At 49.2% G+C, this 20,552-nt stretch overlaps 14 non-coding genes across 14 annotated transcripts; 5 read left to right on the plus strand and 9 right to left on the minus strand.

Moving 5' to 3' along the window:
• Positions 1-130: 130 nt before the first annotated feature.
• Trnav-uac (transfer RNA valine (anticodon UAC)) lies at positions 131-203 on the plus strand. The gene has a single exon. It is a non-coding gene; the product is annotated as a tRNA-Val (tRNA).
• Positions 204-839: 636 nt separating this feature from the next.
• Trnap-ugg (transfer RNA proline (anticodon UGG)) lies at positions 840-911 on the minus strand. The gene has a single exon. It is a non-coding gene; the product is annotated as a tRNA-Pro (tRNA).
• Positions 912-2,701: 1,790 nt separating this feature from the next.
• On the minus strand, positions 2,702-2,773 carry Trnap-cgg (transfer RNA proline (anticodon CGG)). Its single transcript has one exon. It is a non-coding gene; the product is annotated as a tRNA-Pro (tRNA).
• A 221-nt stretch (positions 2,774-2,994) lies between these two features.
• Trnav-uac (transfer RNA valine (anticodon UAC)) lies at positions 2,995-3,067 on the plus strand. The gene has a single exon. It is a non-coding gene; the product is annotated as a tRNA-Val (tRNA).
• A 636-nt stretch (positions 3,068-3,703) lies between these two features.
• Positions 3,704-3,775, minus strand: Trnap-ugg (transfer RNA proline (anticodon UGG)). Its single transcript has one exon. It is a non-coding gene; the product is annotated as a tRNA-Pro (tRNA).
• A 1,790-nt stretch (positions 3,776-5,565) lies between these two features.
• Positions 5,566-5,637, minus strand: Trnap-cgg (transfer RNA proline (anticodon CGG)). The gene has a single exon. It is a non-coding gene; the product is annotated as a tRNA-Pro (tRNA).
• Positions 5,638-5,858: 221 nt separating this feature from the next.
• Trnav-uac (transfer RNA valine (anticodon UAC)) lies at positions 5,859-5,931 on the plus strand. Its single transcript has one exon. It is a non-coding gene; the product is annotated as a tRNA-Val (tRNA).
• Positions 5,932-6,567: 636 nt separating this feature from the next.
• Trnap-ugg (transfer RNA proline (anticodon UGG)) lies at positions 6,568-6,639 on the minus strand. Its single transcript has one exon. It is a non-coding gene; the product is annotated as a tRNA-Pro (tRNA).
• A 1,790-nt stretch (positions 6,640-8,429) lies between these two features.
• Positions 8,430-8,501, minus strand: Trnap-cgg (transfer RNA proline (anticodon CGG)). The gene has a single exon. It is a non-coding gene; the product is annotated as a tRNA-Pro (tRNA).
• A 221-nt stretch (positions 8,502-8,722) lies between these two features.
• Positions 8,723-8,795, plus strand: Trnav-uac (transfer RNA valine (anticodon UAC)). Its single transcript has one exon. It is a non-coding gene; the product is annotated as a tRNA-Val (tRNA).
• Positions 8,796-9,431: 636 nt separating this feature from the next.
• Trnap-ugg (transfer RNA proline (anticodon UGG)) lies at positions 9,432-9,503 on the minus strand. The gene has a single exon. It is a non-coding gene; the product is annotated as a tRNA-Pro (tRNA).
• Positions 9,504-11,293: 1,790 nt separating this feature from the next.
• Positions 11,294-11,365, minus strand: Trnap-cgg (transfer RNA proline (anticodon CGG)). Its single transcript has one exon. It is a non-coding gene; the product is annotated as a tRNA-Pro (tRNA).
• A 221-nt stretch (positions 11,366-11,586) lies between these two features.
• Trnav-uac (transfer RNA valine (anticodon UAC)) lies at positions 11,587-11,659 on the plus strand. The gene has a single exon. It is a non-coding gene; the product is annotated as a tRNA-Val (tRNA).
• A 636-nt stretch (positions 11,660-12,295) lies between these two features.
• Trnap-ugg (transfer RNA proline (anticodon UGG)) lies at positions 12,296-12,367 on the minus strand. Its single transcript has one exon. It is a non-coding gene; the product is annotated as a tRNA-Pro (tRNA).
• Positions 12,368-20,552: the final 8,185 nt, after the last annotated feature.

The raw sequence follows: 20,552 nt of genomic DNA on the forward strand, positions 1-20,552 counted from the left end.
TTGTTTTTATCGTTGTCTTTTACTATAGCAACTTCTAGAATCGGACGGAGCTCGTAGCCGATGCCCTTGCTTACGCAGGAAAAATCTGTTGGAACTACGGTTTTCCAGGTAGTACAACGGCAAAACCGTCGTTTCCGTGGTGTAGCGGTTATCACGTCTGCTTTACACGCAGAAGGTCCCCGATTCGATCCCGGGCGGAAGCACGACTTTTTTTAAACCCGTTTTCGGATTCCATTTCCGAGATAACGTCACGTCTGCGTATGCAGGGATAATAAATGTCGTGTGCTACACCGATATCGCGTTATTTTACTGTCAAATGCTCTTGCTCCCATAGTGCACCGGTATTCAGTAACTCAGAACGCTCGTAGCCCCATTCTGGCCGGCAAAATTTAGTATCCATTTCTCCAAGACTACTTCAAGTTCGCTTCATACTGGCTTTCCTGAGCTCTTTGCACTCGCCTTGTCACAACTCTCTTGAAGCGTGAACGTAACTAATAGTGAGAAACTCTTAACTACGCTCAGTCTTGTATCCCACGCTTTGGTTGACGTTGTCGCTAATCAGATGAAGGTAGACTGCTCCACGATTGAGCTTCGTCTCCAATCACGGTGCACACGTTCTGCAAAGACAACCTTTGTTTTCCGTAGCATGCAAGATTACTGTCGGCTCTTCTACAGAAATCGACCTATGTAATTTACTGGTATCAGATTCTTGCCATATCAAACGGTCCCTTCATGACCGTAGGGCCACACACAGCGTGCTGCGGCACGCATCTGTTCTTCATTGCAGAGCTACAAACGTGGGTGAGCTACACCTACTCTTCAGCACGGTCAAAACGGTAGGGCTCGTCCGGGATTTGAAGCCGGGACCTCCTGCACCCAAAGCAGGAATCATACCCCTAGACCAACGAGCCACCTCCTGCTAGCAGTGAAGGTAATCCCAAGCAGTCCAGCTCCGAGGAACACAAACTTTCATGTAAATCAGAAAGAAAAGCGCTTTCTGAAGGCAGCGCCCACCACTGATGGCAAGAATATTAAAGGCAATGAATGTAGAGTGAATAATTTCATCGCGCTCTGCAGATGAACAGACGGTGGTGTTTCACTTTCGTCATGTGGTTTCTCAGTGTCAAGGGAAGGCAAATGCACTAAACAAGAGAACACCGGGAATCCGAAACACCAACTCATAACGAAAAGATAGCGGAATATACTGCAAGCAAAACTTCCAAACACGACTCCTGAAGGCGTCGGTGCCTTAAGAATTATTCCGTGCAGCAATGATCACCTACGAAGAGCCAACTGTATGTGTCGCTCCACCACGCAACTTTTTTTGATATCGTTTTACCTAAATTTCCATTACCTGTTCATTACAAGAATACCGTGTGGCTTTCAACTGGTCTGCTTCGTCCAGCAGCGATAGTAGTAAGTAAACCGACCACAGTATCATTAGAAGTAGGTCAGACACAAAAATCGGAGTTGCTCTGTAGCTCATGTTATTCTGCTTTCAAATGCAATTGTATGGCTGGGAGTAGTGGCGTACTCCTGTAATGCAGGCGTCCGGGAGGCCGTTGCTGTGGGAGACATCTGGGAACAACTACAGATACGGCCGTTTCATTAGCTCAGGAACGACCGCGATGCTCTTATCGAGCTCTGCAGATTGACCAGACTGCAGTGCGGAATTTTCGGCTAGTGGTGGCTCGGGGTTAAGAGAAGTCGGGAGCTGTGAGCAAAACTACATCGGGAAACCGAAACAGACGACTCATAACGAAAAGATTGCGGAATGTACTGCAAAAGCAAACGTTGGAGAAGACGAACTCTGAAGCCGTCGGTGCTTTAACAATCATTCCGCGCAGCAACGATAATCTGGGAAGAGCGAAGGGTGGGTACCGCTCGACCACACAACAAAATTTTATATAATGTTCTACTTGTTCTAAATTTGCGTTTCCAGATCATCAGTAAAATACTGTGTGATTTACACCTGGCTTGCTTCTTCGAAAAGCGATATTAAGAAATACATCGACTGCAACGTCATTAGGGGTCGCGGGTCCGGGCGCCGGCGCGCCAGCGGCGGCCTGTCGGGGCTGCTGGTGCCTCCATGTAGAGCTACCGCTGGGCCCGGGCTCCTTGCCGCTAACGAAGTGATTGCTTTTGGTGACATCATTTGCAATAGCGACTGCGCGAATTGACGGTAGCTCGTACGGAAAGCAAGAGTAGCTGATGCTACCGAGGACTCGGCCGCGTTCATTGCCGACGACTTCTTGGGCTCTTATTCATGGTGGCATTCAGACAGGCAAGGGTGCTGTCGATTGTTAGGTACGAATGCGAAATTCCTGCATTGTGCGTTTCCGCAAAGTGATTTTTACGCCAAAGTTGCGATCGTCCTCAAGTTGTGTCACATGTGGAGCTCACAGCGTAGCAGTTTCCGTGGTGTAGCGGTTATCACGTCTGCCAACACGCAGAACGTCACCGGTTCGATTCCGGGCGGAAACACATTTTTGTCGCACTCAACAAGACACTTGCTACAATCTCTACGGTGAACATTTAAATCAATTTCAAACGTCCAACCACCAGGCTGCAGATGGCTCAAATGATACATGAAACTCTTTCAGAAGCGGCTACTTGGTTTTTGTGCTTACCTGGAGGGCTGGAAATGCGCGGAACAGCCGCCGGCATGCCAGTAGTCGCCACACGTTTGCACGAAACGCAAGGGCTCGTCCGGGATTTGAACCCGGGACCTCCTGCACCCGAAGCAGGGATCATACCCCGAGACCAACGAGCCTTCTCGATGCACATGAGTAACGCCTCCGTTCTTGGTATCACCGTGCAGAGCTACTGCTCACCCAGCGTTCTCCCTGGCTGTTGCGGTTTGATTGTTTTTATCGTTGTCTTTTACTATAGCAACTTCTAGAATCGGACGGAGCTCGTAGCCGATGCCCTTGCTTACGCAGGAAAAATCTGTTGGAACTACGGTTTTCCAGGTAGTACAACGGCAAAACCGTCGTTTCCGTGGTGTAGCGGTTATCACGTCTGCTTTACACGCAGAAGGTCCCCGATTCGATCCCGGGCGGAAGCACGACTTTTTTTAAACCCGTTTTCGGATTCCATTTCCGAGATAACGTCACGTCTGCGTATGCAGGGATAATAAATGTCGTGTGCTACACCGATATCGCGTTATTTTACTGTCAAATGCTCTTGCTCCCATAGTGCACCGGTATTCAGTAACTCAGAACGCTCGTAGCCCCATTCTGGCCGGCAAAATTTAGTATCCATTTCTCCAAGACTACTTCAAGTTCGCTTCATACTGGCTTTCCTGAGCTCTTTGCACTCGCCTTGTCACAACTCTCTTGAAGCGTGAACGTAACTAATAGTGAGAAACTCTTAACTACGCTCAGTCTTGTATCCCACGCTTTGGTTGACGTTGTCGCTAATCAGATGAAGGTAGACTGCTCCACGATTGAGCTTCGTCTCCAATCACGGTGCACACGTTCTGCAAAGACAACCTTTGTTTTCCGTAGCATGCAAGATTACTGTCGGCTCTTCTACAGAAATCGACCTATGTAATTTACTGGTATCAGATTCTTGCCATATCAAACGGTCCCTTCATGACCGTAGGGCCACACACAGCGTGCTGCGGCACGCATCTGTTCTTCATTGCAGAGCTACAAACGTGGGTGAGCTACACCTACTCTTCAGCACGGTCAAAACGGTAGGGCTCGTCCGGGATTTGAAGCCGGGACCTCCTGCACCCAAAGCAGGAATCATACCCCTAGACCAACGAGCCACCTCCTGCTAGCAGTGAAGGTAATCCCAAGCAGTCCAGCTCCGAGGAACACAAACTTTCATGTAAATCAGAAAGAAAAGCGCTTTCTGAAGGCAGCGCCCACCACTGATGGCAAGAATATTAAAGGCAATGAATGTAGAGTGAATAATTTCATCGCGCTCTGCAGATGAACAGACGGTGGTGTTTCACTTTCGTCATGTGGTTTCTCAGTGTCAAGGGAAGGCAAATGCACTAAACAAGAGAACACCGGGAATCCGAAACACCAACTCATAACGAAAAGATAGCGGAATATACTGCAAGCAAAACTTCCAAACACGACTCCTGAAGGCGTCGGTGCCTTAAGAATTATTCCGTGCAGCAATGATCACCTACGAAGAGCCAACTGTATGTGTCGCTCCACCACGCAACTTTTTTTGATATCGTTTTACCTAAATTTCCATTACCTGTTCATTACAAGAATACCGTGTGGCTTTCAACTGGTCTGCTTCGTCCAGCAGCGATAGTAGTAAGTAAACCGACCACAGTATCATTAGAAGTAGGTCAGACACAAAAATCGGAGTTGCTCTGTAGCTCATGTTATTCTGCTTTCAAATGCAATTGTATGGCTGGGAGTAGTGGCGTACTCCTGTAATGCAGGCGTCCGGGAGGCCGTTGCTGTGGGAGACATCTGGGAACAACTACAGATACGGCCGTTTCATTAGCTCAGGAACGACCGCGATGCTCTTATCGAGCTCTGCAGATTGACCAGACTGCAGTGCGGAATTTTCGGCTAGTGGTGGCTCGGGGTTAAGAGAAGTCGGGAGCTGTGAGCAAAACTACATCGGGAAACCGAAACAGACGACTCATAACGAAAAGATTGCGGAATGTACTGCAAAAGCAAACGTTGGAGAAGACGAACTCTGAAGCCGTCGGTGCTTTAACAATCATTCCGCGCAGCAACGATAATCTGGGAAGAGCGAAGGGTGGGTACCGCTCGACCACACAACAAAATTTTATATAATGTTCTACTTGTTCTAAATTTGCGTTTCCAGATCATCAGTAAAATACTGTGTGATTTACACCTGGCTTGCTTCTTCGAAAAGCGATATTAAGAAATACATCGACTGCAACGTCATTAGGGGTCGCGGGTCCGGGCGCCGGCGCGCCAGCGGCGGCCTGTCGGGGCTGCTGGTGCCTCCATGTAGAGCTACCGCTGGGCCCGGGCTCCTTGCCGCTAACGAAGTGATTGCTTTTGGTGACATCATTTGCAATAGCGACTGCGCGAATTGACGGTAGCTCGTACGGAAAGCAAGAGTAGCTGATGCTACCGAGGACTCGGCCGCGTTCATTGCCGACGACTTCTTGGGCTCTTATTCATGGTGGCATTCAGACAGGCAAGGGTGCTGTCGATTGTTAGGTACGAATGCGAAATTCCTGCATTGTGCGTTTCCGCAAAGTGATTTTTACGCCAAAGTTGCGATCGTCCTCAAGTTGTGTCACATGTGGAGCTCACAGCGTAGCAGTTTCCGTGGTGTAGCGGTTATCACGTCTGCCAACACGCAGAACGTCACCGGTTCGATTCCGGGCGGAAACACATTTTTGTCGCACTCAACAAGACACTTGCTACAATCTCTACGGTGAACATTTAAATCAATTTCAAACGTCCAACCACCAGGCTGCAGATGGCTCAAATGATACATGAAACTCTTTCAGAAGCGGCTACTTGGTTTTTGTGCTTACCTGGAGGGCTGGAAATGCGCGGAACAGCCGCCGGCATGCCAGTAGTCGCCACACGTTTGCACGAAACGCAAGGGCTCGTCCGGGATTTGAACCCGGGACCTCCTGCACCCGAAGCAGGGATCATACCCCGAGACCAACGAGCCTTCTCGATGCACATGAGTAACGCCTCCGTTCTTGGTATCACCGTGCAGAGCTACTGCTCACCCAGCGTTCTCCCTGGCTGTTGCGGTTTGATTGTTTTTATCGTTGTCTTTTACTATAGCAACTTCTAGAATCGGACGGAGCTCGTAGCCGATGCCCTTGCTTACGCAGGAAAAATCTGTTGGAACTACGGTTTTCCAGGTAGTACAACGGCAAAACCGTCGTTTCCGTGGTGTAGCGGTTATCACGTCTGCTTTACACGCAGAAGGTCCCCGGTTCGATCCCGGGCGGAAGCACGACTTTTTTTAAACCCGTTTTCGGATTCCATTTCCGAGATAACGTCACGTCTGCGTATGCAGGGATAATAAATGTCGTGTGCTACACCGATATCGCGTTATTTTACTGTCAAATGCTCTTGCTCCCATAGTGCACCGGTATTCAGTAACTCAGAACGCTCGTAGCCCCATTCTGGCCGGCAAAATTTAGTATCCATTTCACCAAGACTACTTCAAGTTCGCTTCATACTGGCTTTCCTGAGCTCTTTGCACTCGCCTTGTCACAACTCTCTTGAAGCGTGAACGTAACTAATAGTGAGAAACTCTTAACTACGCTCAGTCTTGTATCCCACGCTTTGGTTGACGTTGTCGCTAATCAGATGAAGGTAGACTGCTCCACGATTGAGCTTCGTCTCCAATCACGGTGCACACGTTCTGCAAAGACAACCTTTGTTTTCCGTAGCATGCAAGATTACTGTCGGCTCTTCTACAGAAATCGACCTATGTAATTTACTGGTATCAGATTCTTGCCATATCAAACGGTCCCTTCATGACCGTAGGGCCACACACAGCGTGCTGCGGCACGCATCTGTTCTTCATTGCAGAGCTACAAACGTGGGTGAGCTACACCTACTCTTCAGCACGGTCAAAACGGTAGGGCTCGTCCGGGATTTGAACCCGGGACCTCCTGCACCCAAAGCAGGAATCATACCCCTAGACCAACGAGCCACCTCCTGCTAGCAGTGAAGGTAATCCCAAGCAGTCCAGCTCCGAGGAACACAAACTTTCATGTAAATCAGAAAGAAAAGCGCTTTCTGAAGGCAGCGCCCACCACTGATGGCAAGAATATTAAAGGCAATGAATGTAGAGTGAATAATTTCATCGCGCTCTGCAGATGAACAGACGGTGGTGTTTCACTTTCGTCATGTGGTTTCTCAGTGTCAAGGGAAGGCAAATGCACTAAACAAGAGAACACCGGGAATCCGAAACACCAACTCATAACGAAAAGATAGCGGAATATACTGCAAGCAAAACTTCCAAACACGACTCCTGAAGGCGTCGGTGCCTTAAGAATTATTCCGTGCAGCAATGATCACCTACGAAGAGCCAACTGTATGTGTCGCTCCACCACGCAACTTTTTTTGATATCGTTTTACCTAAATTTCCATTACCTGTTCATTACAAGAATACCGTGTGGCTTTCAACTGGTCTGCTTCGTCCAGCAGCGATAGTAGTAAGTAAACCGACCACAGTATCATTAGAAGTAGGTCAGACACAAAAATCGGAGTTGCTCTGTAGCTCATGTTATTCTGCTTTCAAATGCAATTGTATGACTGGGAGTAGTGGCGTACTCCTGTAATGCAGGCGTCCGGGAGGCCGTTGCTGTGGGAGACATCTGGGAACAACTACAGATACGGCCGTTTCATTAGCTCAGGAACGACCGCGATGCTCTTATCGAGCTCTGCAGATTGACCAGACTGCAGTGCGGAATTTTCGGCTAGTGGTGGCTCGGGGTTAAGAGAAGTCGGGAGCTGTGAGCAAAACTACATCGGGAAACCGAAACAGACGACTCATAACGAAAAGATTGCGGAATGTACTGCAAAAGCAAACGTTGGAGAAGACGAACTCTGAAGCCGTCGGTGCTTTAACAATCATTCCGCGCAGCAACGATAATCTGGGAAGAGCGAAGGGTGGGTACCGCTCGACCACACAACAAAATTTTATATAATGTTCTACTTGTTCTAAATTTGCGTTTCCAGATCATCAGTAAAATACTGTGTGATTTACACCTGGCTTGCTTCTTCGAAAAGCGATATTAAGAAATACATCGACTGCAACGTCATTAGGGGTCGCGGGTCCGGGCGCCGGCGCGCCAGCGGCGGCCTGTCGGGGCTGCTGGTGCCTCCATGTAGAGCTACCGCTGGGCCCGGGATCCTAGCCGCTAACGAAGTGATTGCTTTTGGTGACATCATTTGCAATAGCGACTGCGCGAATTGACGGTAGCTCGTACGGAAAGCAAGAGTAGCTGATGCTACCGAGGACTCGGCCGCGTTCATTGCCGACGACTTCTTGGGCTCTTATTCATGGTGGCATTCAGACAGGCAAGGGTGCTGTCGATTGTTAGGTACGAATGCGAAATTCCTGCATTGTGCGTTTCCGCAAAGTGATTTTTACGCCAAAGTTGCGATCGTCCTCAAGTTGTGTCACATGTGGAGCTCACAGCGTAGCAGTTTCCGTGGTGTAGCGGTTATCACGTCTGCCAACACGCAGAACGTCACCGGTTCGATTCCGGGCGGAAACACTTTTTTGTCGCACTCAACAAGACACTTGCTACAATCTCTACGGTGAACATTTAAATCAATTTCAAACGTCCAACCACCAGGCTGCAGATGGCTCAAATGATACATGAAACTCTTTCAGAAGCGGCTACTTGGTTTTTGTGCTTACCTGGAGGGCTGGAAATGCGCGGAACAGCCGCCGGCATGCCAGTAGTCGCCACACGTTTGCACGAAACGCAAGGGCTCGTCCGGGATTTGAACCCGGGACCTCCTGCACCCGAAGCAGGGATCATACCCCGAGACCAACGAGCCTTCTCGATGCACATGAGTAACGCCTCCGTTCTTGGTATCACCGTGCAGAGCTACTGCTCACCCAGCGTTCTCCCTGGCTGTTGCGGTTTGATTGTTTTTATCGTTGTCTTTTACTATAGCAACTTCTAGAATCGGACGGAGCTCGTAGCCGATGCCCTTGCTTACGCAGGAAAAATCTGTTGGAACTACGGTTTTCCAGGTAGTACAACGGCAAAACCGTCGTTTCCGTGGTGTAGCGGTTATCACGTCTGCTTTACACGCAGAAGGTCCCCGGTTCGATCCCGGGCGGAAGCACGACTTTTTTTAAACCCGTTTTCGGATTCCATTTCCGAGATAACGTCACGTCTGCGTATGCAGGGATAATAAATGTCGTGTGCTACACCGATATCGCGTTATTTTACTGTCAAATGCTCTTGCTCCCATAGTGCACCGGTATTCAGTAACTCAGAACGCTCGTAGCCCCATTCTGGCCGGCAAAATTTAGTATCCATTTCTCCAAGACTACTTCAAGTTCGCTTCATACTGGCTTTCCTGAGCTCTTTGCACTCGCCTTGTCACAACTCTCTTGAAGCGTGAACGTAACTAATAGTGAGAAACTCTTAACTACGCTCAGTCTTGTATCCCACGCTTTGGTTGACGTTGTCGCTAATCAGATGAAGGTAGACTGCTCCACGATTGAGCTTCGTCTCCAATCACGGTGCACACGTTCTGCAAAGACAACCTTTGTTTTCCGTAGCATGCAAGATTACTGTCGGCTCTTCTACAGAAATCGACCTATGTAATTTACTGGTATCAGATTCTTGCCATATCAAACGGTCCCTTCATGACCGTAGGGCCACACACAGCGTGCTGCGGCACGCATCTGTTCTTCATTGCAGAGCTACAAACGTGGGTGAGCTACACCTACTCTTCAGCACGGTCAAAACGGTAGGGCTCGTCCGGGATTTGAACCCGGGACCTCCTGCACCCAAAGCAGGAATCATACCCCTAGACCAACGAGCCACCTCCTGCTAGCAGTGAAGGTAATCCCAAGCAGTCCAGCTCCGAGGAACACAAACTTTCATGTAAATCAGAAAGAAAAGCGCTTTCTGAAGGCAGCGCCCACCACTGATGGCAAGAATATTAAAGGCAATGAATGTAGAGTGAATAATTTCATCGCGCTCTGCAGATGAACAGACGGTGGTGTTTCACTTTCGTCATGTGGTTTCTCAGTGTCAAGGGAAGGCAAATGCACTAAACAAGAGAACACCGGGAATCCGAAACACCAACTCATAACGAAAAGATAGCGGAATATACTGCAAGCAAAACTTCCAAACACGACTCCTGAAGGCGTCGGTGCCTTAAGAATTATTCCGTGCAGCAATGATCACCTACGAAGAGCCAACTGTATGTGTCGCTCCACCACGCAACTTTTTTTGATATCGTTTTACCTAAATTTCCATTACCTGTTCATTACAAGAATACCGTGTGGCTTTCAACTGGTCTGCTTCGTCCAGCAGCGATAGTAGTAAGTAAACCGACCACAGTATCATTAGAAGTAGGTCAGACACAAAAATCGGAGTTGCTCTGTAGCTCATGTTATTCTGCTTTCAAATGCAATTGTATGGCTGGGAGTAGTGGCGTACTCCTGTAATGCAGGCGTCCGGGAGGCCGTTGCTGTGGGAGACATCTGGGAACAACTACAGATACGGCCGTTTCATTAGCTCAGGAACGACCGCGATGCTCTTATCGAGCTCTGCAGATTGACCAGACTGCAGTGCGGAATTTTCGGCTAGTGGTGGCTCGGGGTTAAGAGAAGTCGGGAGCTGTGAGCAAAACTACATCGGGAAACCGAAACAGACGACTCATAACGAAAAGATTGCGGAATGTACTGCAAAAGCAAACGTTGGAGAAGACGAACTCTGAAGCCGTCGGTGCTTTAACAATCATTCCGCGCAGCAACGATAATCTGGGAAGAGCGAAGGGTGGGTACCGCTCGACCACACAACAAAATTTTATATAATGTTCTACTTGTTCTAAATTTGCGTTTCCAGATCATCAGTAAAATACTGTGTGATTTACACCTGGCTTGCTTCTTCGAAAAGCGATATTAAGAAATACATCGACTGCAACGTCATTAGGGGTCGCGGGTCCGGGCGCCGGCGCGCCAGCGGCGGCCTGTCGGGGCTGCTGGTGCCTCCATGTAGAGCTACCGCTGGGCCCGGGATCCTAGCCGCTAACGAAGTGATTGCTTTTGGTGACATCATTTGCAATAGCGACTGCGCGAATTGACGGTAGCTCGTACGGAAAGCAAGAGTAGCTGATGCTACCGAGGACTCGGCCGCGTTCATTGCCGACGACTTCTTGGGCTCTTATTCATGGTGGCATTCAGACAGGCAAGGGTGCTGTCGATTGTTAGGTACGAATGCGAAATTCCTGCATTGTGCGTTTCCGCAAAGTGATTTTTACGCCAAAGTTGCGATCGTCCTCAAGTTGTGTCACATGTGGAGCTCACAGCGTAGCAGTTTCCGTGGTGTAGCGGTTATCACGTCTGCCAACACGCAGAACGTCACCGGTTCGATTCCGGGCGGAAACACTTTTTTGTCGCACTCAACAAGACACTTGCTACAATCTCTACGGTGAACATTTAAATCAATTTCAAACGTCCAACCACCAGGCTGCAGATGGCTCAAATGATACATGAAACTCTTTCAGAAGCGGCTACTTGGTTTTTGTGCTTACCTGGAGGGCTGGAAATGCGCGGAACAGCCGCCGGCATGCCAGTAGTCGCCACACGTTTGCACGAAACGCAAGGGCTCGTCCGGGATTTGAACCCGGGACCTCCTGCACCCGAAGCAGGGATCATACCCCGAGACCAACGAGCCTTCTCGATGCACATGAGTAACGCCTCCGTTCTTGGTATCACCGTGCAGAGCTACTGCTCACCCAGCGTTCTCCCTGGCTGTTGCGGTTTGATTGTTTTTATCGTTGTCTATTACTATAGCAGCTTCTAGAATCGGACGGAGCTCGTAGCCGATGCCCTTGCTTACGCAGGAAAAATCTGTTGGAACTACGGTTTTCCAGGTAGTACAACGGCAAAACCGTCGTTTCCGTGGTGTAGCGGTTATCACGTCTGCTTTACACGCAGAAGGTCCCCGGTTCGATCCCGGGCGGAAGCACGACTTTTTTTAAACCCGTTTTCGGATTCCATTTCCGAGATAACGTCACGTCTGCGTATGCAGGGATAATAAATGTCGTGTGCTACACCGATATCGCGTTATTTTACTGTCAAATGCTCTTGCTCCCATAGTGCACCGGTATTCAGTAACTCAGAACGCTCGTAGCCCCATTCTGGCCGGCAAAATTTAGTATCCATTTCTTCAAGACTACTTCAAGTTCGCTTCATACTGGCTTTCCTGAGCTCTTTGCACTCGCCTTGTCACAACTCTCTTGAAGCGTGAACGTAACTAATAGTGAGAAACTCTTAACTACGCTCAGTCTTGTATCCCACGCTTTGGTTGACGTTGTCGCTAATCAGATGAAGGTAGACTGCTCCACGATTGAGCTTCGTCTCCAATCACGGTGCACACGTTCTGCAAAGACAACCTTTGTTTTCCGTAGCATGCAAGATTACTGTCGGCTCTTCTACAGAAATCGACCTATGTAATTTATTGGTATCAGATTCTTGCCATATCAAACGGTCCCTTCATGACCGTAGGGCCACACACAGCGTGCTGCGGCACGCATCTGTTCTTCATTGCAGAGCTACAAACGTGGGTGAGCTACACCTACTCTTCAGCACGGTCAAAACGGTAGGGCTCGTCCGGGATTTGAACCCGGGACCTCCTGCACCCAAAGCAGGAATCATACCCCTAGACCAACGAGCCACCTCCTGCTAGCAGTGAAGGTATCCCAAGCAGTCCAGCTCCGAGGAAGACAAACTATCATGTAAATCAGAAAGAAAAGCGCTTTCTGAAGGCAGCGCCCACCACTGATGGCAAGAATATTAAAGGCAATGAATGTAGAGTGAATAATTTCATCGCGCTCTGCAGATGAACAGACGGTGGTGTTTCACTTTCGTCATGTGGTTTCTCAGTGTCAAGGGAAGGCAAATGCACTAAACAAAAGAACACCGGGAATCCGAAACACCAACTCATAACGAAAAGATAGCGGAATATACTGCAAGCAAAACTTCCAAACACGACTCCTGAAGGCGTCTGTGCCTTAAGAATTATTCCGTGCAGCAATGATCATCTACGAAGAGCCAACTGTATGTGTCGCTCCACCACGCAACTTTTTTTGATATCGTTTTACCTAAATTTCCATTACCTGTTCTTTACAAGAATACCGTGTGGCTTTCAACTGGTCTGCTTCGTCCAGCAGCGATAGTAGTAAGTAAACCGACCACAGTATCATTAGAAGTAGGTCAGACACAAAAATCGGAGTTGCTCTGTAGCTCATGTTATTCTGCTTTCAAATGCAATTGTGTGGCTGGGAGTAGTGGCGTACTCCTGTAATGCAGGCGTCCGGGAGGCCGTTGCTGTGGGAGACATCTGGGAACAACTACAGATACGGCCGTTTCATTAGCTCAGGAACGACCGCGATGCTATTATCGAGCTCTGCAGATTTACCAGACTGCAGTGCGGAATTTTCGGCTAGTGGTGGCTCGGGGTTAAGAGAAGTCGGGAGCTGTGAGCAAAACTACATCGGGAAACCGAAACGGACGACTCATAACGAAAAGATTGCGGAATGTACTGCAAAAGCAAACGTTGGAGAAGACGAACTCTGAAGCCGTCGGTGCTTTAACAATCATTCCGCGCAGCAACGATAATCTGGGAAGAGCGAAGGGTGGGTACCGCTCGACCACACAACAAAATTTTATATAATGTTCTACTTGTTCTAAATTTGCGTTTCCAGATCATCAGTAAAATACTGTGTGATTTACACCTGGCTTGCTTCTTCGAAAAGCGATATTAAGAAATACATCGACTGCAACGTCATTAGGGGTCGCGGGTCCGGGCGCCGGCGCGCCAGCGGCGGCCTGTCGGGGCTGCTGGTGCCTCCATGTAGAGCTACCGCTGGGCCCGGGCTCCTTGCCGCTAACGAAGTGATTGCTTTTGGTGACATCATTTGCAATAGCGACTGCGCGAATTGACGGTAGCTCGTACGGAAAGCAAGAGTAGCTGATGCTACCGAGGACTCGGCCGCGTTCATTGCCGACGACTTCTTGGGCTCTTATTCATGGTGGCATTCAGACAGGCAAGGGTGCTGTCGATTGTTAGGTACGAATGTGAAATTCCTGCATTGTGCGTTTCCGCAAAGTGATTTTTACGCCAAAGTTGCGATCGTCCTCAAGTTGTGTCACATGTGGAGCTCACAGCGTAGCAGTTTCCGTGGTGTAGCGGTTATCACGTCTGCCAACACGCAGAACGTCACCGGGCTACCGCTGGGCCCGGGCTCCTTGCCGCTAACGAAGTGATTGCTTTTGGTGACATCATTTGCAATAGCGACTGCGCGAATTGACCGTAGCTCGTACGGAAAGCAAGAGTAGCTGATGCTACCGAGGACTCGGCCGCGTTCATTGCCGACGACTTCTTGGGCTCTTATTCATGGTGGCATTCAGACAGGCAAGGGTGCTGTCGATTGTTAGGTACGAATGCGAAATTCCTGCATTGTGCGTTTCCGCAAAGTGATTTTTAGGCCAAAGTTGCGATCGTCCTACAAGTTGTGTCACATGCGGAGCTCAGAGCGTAGCAGATTCCGTGGTGTAGCGGTTATCACGTTTGCCTAACACGCAGAAGGTCCCCGGTTCGATTCAGGGTCGAAACACTTTTTCGTCGCACTCAACAAGACACTTGCTACAATATCTACTGCTACCGCTGGGCTCGGGCTCCTTGCCACTAATGAAGTGATTGCTTTTTTTTTAATCTTTATTTCTACGACAATAATAATTATACATAATAACCCACTCCCTTAGTTGATTAGTGGGCCTTTATTATTATACAATGATTATTACAAATATGCAGCTCTTAATTCTAAGTGAGCTACAGGTGTTTCACAATAATGGGCACTACTAATATTATTGTCTATACCTACAATTAAATACTACTTCTTATCACTAAGTTCTAACATCTGCAGCGTCACATATATGCCAGCAGAGAGTATAAACCTACTGATAATTGCCTTGCTCTTCGAGCTAAACCCGAAGAGCATGCCCCTGGCACTGGGCAGGCCAAGATGTTATTACGCTGCAGTTTCCTAAACGTAAATATCCTAGTCTAATTCCTACAAACTAAGCTTATCCTAAGTCAAATCCGGTGCTTTACATTTTTGTAAAGGTGACCCCTACTCCCCCTATTCCTGCACGCGGCGGATCCCAACTATGGTGGATAGTCGGCCAGTCCGCGCACAGGCGGTATGGGAACAGGGATCCAGACGAAATCGGTGTATATTTCTGAGTTTATGTTAATTCATGTCCCTCAGATATTCCATCAACACCTTACGTGATACCTCGTTTGCCAGAGTGTTAAGCAGTTGAAAGGTATCTTCGCGTCTTAGAAGTTGGTATGTGTCTTGGTTTGGTAGTCTATCTCGGAGTGTGGCTGCAACATCATTGAAGAGAGGACACTCGTAGATCACATGTTCAGGAATACCTTCCGGAACGCCACAGTCACACGCGGGCGTTGCCTTCTTCCCAAACCGACATAGGTATGTCGGGTAGGGTCCATGTCCAGTGAGAAAGTGGATCAATCCCCTTGTTGGCTCAAAATACTTCATTTGCAAGCGTTCCCTCACGTCCGGAATGAACTGAAAAGTTCTACGTCCGGTTTCCTCCGTTTCCCAAGTCCCCTGCCATAATTCTTCTCCCCTTCTCATAATTTCCCTCTTATTTGCCACCCTCACCCCCATAATGTCTTCAATTTTGCCTTGATTCCCCTTTTTTGCCCAATACCAGGCTGCTTGCTCCCTTATCTCTATATCTAGTGGGCAGAGCCCCATTATGACTAACAGGGCATCCCCCTGGAGACGTTCTATAAGCCCCCACAGATCGTAATATCATGCTTCTTTGCACCCTTCTCACTGCCATGGCGGGCACAACCCTCGTGAGTCTGTGCGCCCAGAATCCCGAGCCGTAACCCACCACTGAGGTTAAGATACTATTATGATATAGTTTAATGAGGTGTGGAGGGAGGTGAAATCTTTTATGTCCTATGGAAATGAGATTATTTAGAATTTGTAGGGCCTTTTGGGTTACGGTTTCAATGTGCCTCCCGAAGTTCCATTTCTCATGAATGATGACTCCTAAGTATCGTGTGTCACGTCTTCGTAATACTGGTGAACCGTCGATTCTAACTGTCGGTTTCCTGGTTAGTTGTCCTTTCGGCAGTAAGTAAGTTGACTTACTTGGTGAGACTGTCATTTTGGTGGTGTGGCACCACTGTTGAAGTTTGTCTATGGCCCTTTATATCTTAGGTTCAATGTCTTCTCGGCTCCGGCCACCGACCAACAGGAGGAAGTCATCTGCGTAGGCTATCACCTCTAGCACATCCTCGCATTGTTGTAGGTTGTCCAATAAGGCTCCATATGGATGTCCCAAAAAAGCGGTCCAAGGACCGATCCCTGGGGACATCCTTTCGTGATCACTTTACTAACTCTCTCGCTAGAGGATGATAGCCAGACCTCTCGTTCCTCGCAATAGCTCCTCAGGCAACCATATAGCGGCCCTGGACACTCTTTCTCCCGCAAGCAGGAGAAGAGCGAAGGCCACCACAGGTTGTCAAAGGCGCCACTGATGTCCACCATGACGCCCACCACGTATTTATGCGGGGTTGAGGCGCAGACCTCGGCTGATAGGCCGATTGCATCAGATGCCGATCGCCCCGGCCTGAAACCGAATTGCCTGCTGCTCATCCCGCACAAAACTCTGTGTGCCGCCAGTCTGTCACCCAGCAACTTCTCTAATATTTTACCAAGCAAGTCCAACAGGCAGATTGGCCTGTATGACTTCACTTCCGCTGGATCTTTATCTTGTCCTTTCTTTATAATGACAACATTTGCCTTTTTCCATCTCCTTGGGAACTGTTGTTGCCTTAGGCATTCATTATATAAATGCGTTAATGGCGCAACCAGCTGGGGGGCCAGGAATTGCACCACCTCCGCCACAATGCCGTCTGGCCCAGGAGCTTTCCCTCTTTTGAGAGATTTTATGTGGGCCGCCACCTCCTCTTCGGAGAAGGGGCAGACCGCTGCATCGTTGTTATATTGCACTTGATCCTCCTCTCGCAGTTGCCGCTGTGCTTCAGTTTCCCCGTCCGCATAGTCATCAGGCAACAGGGACTGGAGGAGGACCCCAGCAGTTTCCTGCCAGGACTCCGTCATCCCGCCCCCGTGCCTGACAGTTGATAGCTCCATAGGAGAGCGGATCTTTTCCCTCACTAACTTGTAGGGAAGTCCCCATGGATCCAGCACAAGTTGACTGAGCACGTAGCGTTCCCAGCTCCGCATCCTGACCTCGCGTAGTTCCTTTTGGAACTGTTGCTTGGCCTCCCTATACCGCAACTGCCATCTTTGTTTCTCCTGCCAGACGACACTGCGCTGGTAGTACCTCCTTAGCCTTCTGACAGACCGACGCAATTCCTCTAGTTCAGGCGTCCATGGTGACGGAGAGGCCGCCATGGCCCTCCTCCTGGTTGGTACAGCAGCCCTCACCGCTCTAGTTATGGCGGTCACTATGTCGTCAGTTCTGTCGTTTACGTCTATATCTTGTTGTGCGTCCCCTTCCGGTAAAGGAGGAATGTCGCACTCCCTCGCTAGCCGCTCCCAATCTGCTCTATTAAAGTTATATTGCAACTCCCACCCCATGGCCCAGCGGCACTGTCTATCCCCTATGGTGAAAGTTATTAAATTATGGTCGCTTGTGGTGGCATTCCCTATTACCTTCCAATTTTGGAGTATGTTTGTAACATTTGGTGTTATTAGAGTTACGTCAATATTTGTCCCTTGTCTTCCTCCCGCCGTGTAGGTAGGAGGATTGCCCGGCCTATTAGCCACCACAAGTTGTGTTGCCATAATATATTCTTCTACCTTCTCACCATTTGCATCTCGTGTGCCACTGTACCACAGGGGGGATTTGGCATTTATGTCAGCTGTAATTATCAACTTTCTCCCCCGCAACGCCGTGGTCACTCTCGTTAGGTGATCTAAGTGTGTTTCAATATTATCACTGTACTGAAAGTACATGTTTATTATGAAGACGATTCCAGTTGGGGATTGCAACTCCACGACGTTGCAGTGGGTAGTTGTGAATTGAGAGAGCGTGGTGACTCTCAGGAGCTTATTTGTTATTATTATCGCCGCTTTCGGGACTTCTCCTTTACTAATTGTCTGCCATGTTGCGGCAGCAAAAGCGACCTTTCCAGCTTGGGAGTACGGCTTCTGTAGACAGAGCACATCCAATCTCCTCTCCTCCACCTCCCTTCGGAGTTCCTGCATTACGAGTCGGCTGTTATGTGTATTTAGTTGTCCTATGGTAAACTTTGTCATCAAGGGAAGTATGTATGTATACGGTCATTTGGCCAGGTTTTAGACCAGTCAAATGCAATTCTTCCATTGGCTAGAACTGCCTGCTCGTAAATGTCATCTAAGTCGAATTTCTCCCCTCTCCTTTCGAAGACTTTTCGTAGCAGGTCCCGCAGGGCTCCGAAGTCGGTGGGGAGATTCACTGATTTCAGTTGGATTCTGTCAACAGCCTCCATCACCGAGAAGGTTACCCTTCTTCCTTCTTCATGCCCTACACGAACCACATGTCTCAGGGCTGTGGTCTGGGTAGCCGGCTGTTCAAGTCTTGCTAGCTGCATAGTATATTCTAAATTAGGGTAGACCCTCACAGGATCCACAGGTGGCAATCTGACCACTGGAGTACTCTGTTCGGTAGAATTTATGCTGGAGCTAGTTATTTCATTTTCTTGAATCGGTTTCTCATGCTTGTTCTGTTTCTCTCCAGAGACTGTTATGGCCGCAGGATGCCCTTGCCGTTTCTGATGTTTTATCGGCTCTGCTCCCCGGCTTTCAGAGGAGGGAGCTGCTGCTATAGGGAGATCTGTTTGTATAGCTATGTTCACCCTTTGGGGCTCAGTTTGAATGGCTATATCTGTTGTTTCCGTTTTTCCGGCGCCCATAAGCGACCTCAGAGATAACTTGAATTTACTTGCCCTCATAGCGTCCCTCCTCCTCTTGCTCGGGGACTTATGCTTCGGCATCCTGTTCGGTATGCCGAGTTCAGCCATAATCAGTTCTGGAGATTAATCTTTGTTCCAACATTCTGTATGTTGGGCAATTCCGACCTACGGCTCCACAAGACTTCTTCCCTCTACTTTTACATGGTATGCAGATTTGTGTACCTTTACAGTCCTTGCGATTATGGCCACTTTCTCCGCACTTGGTGCACGCCGACTCCCTGGTGCACAGCCTGAGAATGTGGTCCAGGTCACCACAGTTGTGGCAACGAGGTACCACGACATAGTCTCTGGTGTTGATGGCATGGAAGCCAACATAGATCCTGCCCATTGTTGTGATATCCTTCCACATCTGTGCTGTCACTTCAGCGACATGATGTACAACATCACGACCTCGTGGACCCGTTTTAAATCTAAGTTTGAAACAATTATTAAATTCATCAACGCTTAAGTGCTCAAAATTTTGTGCCCTGATTGTCTCTGACAGCTCTTCGTTCGTCATAATAGATGGCACGTCATAAAGTATGACGAGAGGATTTCTTTTTCTTGGTGGCTCACATTTCACCACTGAGTTCAGCTTTTGGTTCTTCAACAGCTTTTCTTTATCCTCTTCCGAGGCAACTTCTACGATGACTGAATTCCTACTCGGTTTGATTCTCTTTATCTTTATTTTTTCCTTCACAGGGTCCACGGTTTTCGTGAATAACTCCTGTATTTTCTTTATGCTAGTGTCTTGTCCAGGAAGTGTTCTCAAAAAGACTGCCGTATCTGGCCTCTTAGTTACCTTGTCTATTGTCTCTCTAGTGGTGTTGGGCTTGGTGGGAGCTTGCGCTGCCACTGCCACCCAAGTTTTCACTGGCTGCTTTCTTAGTCTGTTGTTTTCTTTTTCTAGTTCTTCTAGCCTTCCTTCTAGTTTTGCATGGACGATGGCCCAAGCTGCCAATTCATTTTTAATGGCTGACATTCCGGCTTGGCTGATCTTGCCAATTTTTACAGTCTGCTCCATGAGCGTAGTTATTCTGGCAAGCCTTTGCATTACTGTTTCATTCTCGACCTGTCCCAGCTCGTCCTGAGGAGAGGGATCAGGCGCAGTAGACGCACGTTGAGGCGCACTCGAATCACTCGTATCTGTCGTCGCCATGATTTACGAGTGATATTAAAAATGTGGGAGCCCGTCTCTTGCCCCGGACCGGCTCCTCTGGCATGGGGGGGGGGGGGACTTCTTGCAGCTCGCCCACCGACCTCGCCCCAAGGTCAAGGGCCCTCTCGAACTGCCGGGTTCAGCGCGCCGTTGCCAGCGCACTGGTCCCCATCGATGGCTCCGTCATCGGCGATTTCACGCGACGCTCCTCGGCAACTGCACCCCGCACTCCGGAGAGGCGGATGCACCTCTCGCCCTTCGCCGCCTACTAGCCCGAGTTTCCACCTTTCGGCCAAGGACCCACTCCTACTCATGTGGCGGGCCGGTTCCCCAGACGTTCGGCGGTCTGGACCCAGTTAACCTGGCCCAGGCGATGTCACCACCTCCTGGGTTTGACAGAACACGCCCCGGTTACCCAGGGGCGCGGCGAAGCGCCCTTGCCGACTCGCGCCGCGATCCCACGCCGACGAACGAAGTCGCCGGCATGCAGAGCTCCTGTTGGTCTGGGCCCTGCGAACAGAAGGGACAGATGTTCGTCCCTCGACACAGCTCCCCCTGTGCCACGCACCCTTCGCTTTCGCATCGGGTTGGGTCGCAGCTCTTCCTTTTGTCGCAAGGCACACCCGGGCAAGCCCGAGAAATGCCGAGCTTAACATCCGGCACCACTTGAAGGCGGAAAGAGCCACTTGAGAAGGA

This window comes from Schistocerca gregaria, chromosome 2, assembly GCF_023897955.1.
Source record: "Schistocerca gregaria isolate iqSchGreg1 chromosome 2, iqSchGreg1.2, whole genome shotgun sequence".
Classification (NCBI taxonomy): domain Eukaryota; kingdom Metazoa; phylum Arthropoda; class Insecta; order Orthoptera; family Acrididae; genus Schistocerca; species Schistocerca gregaria.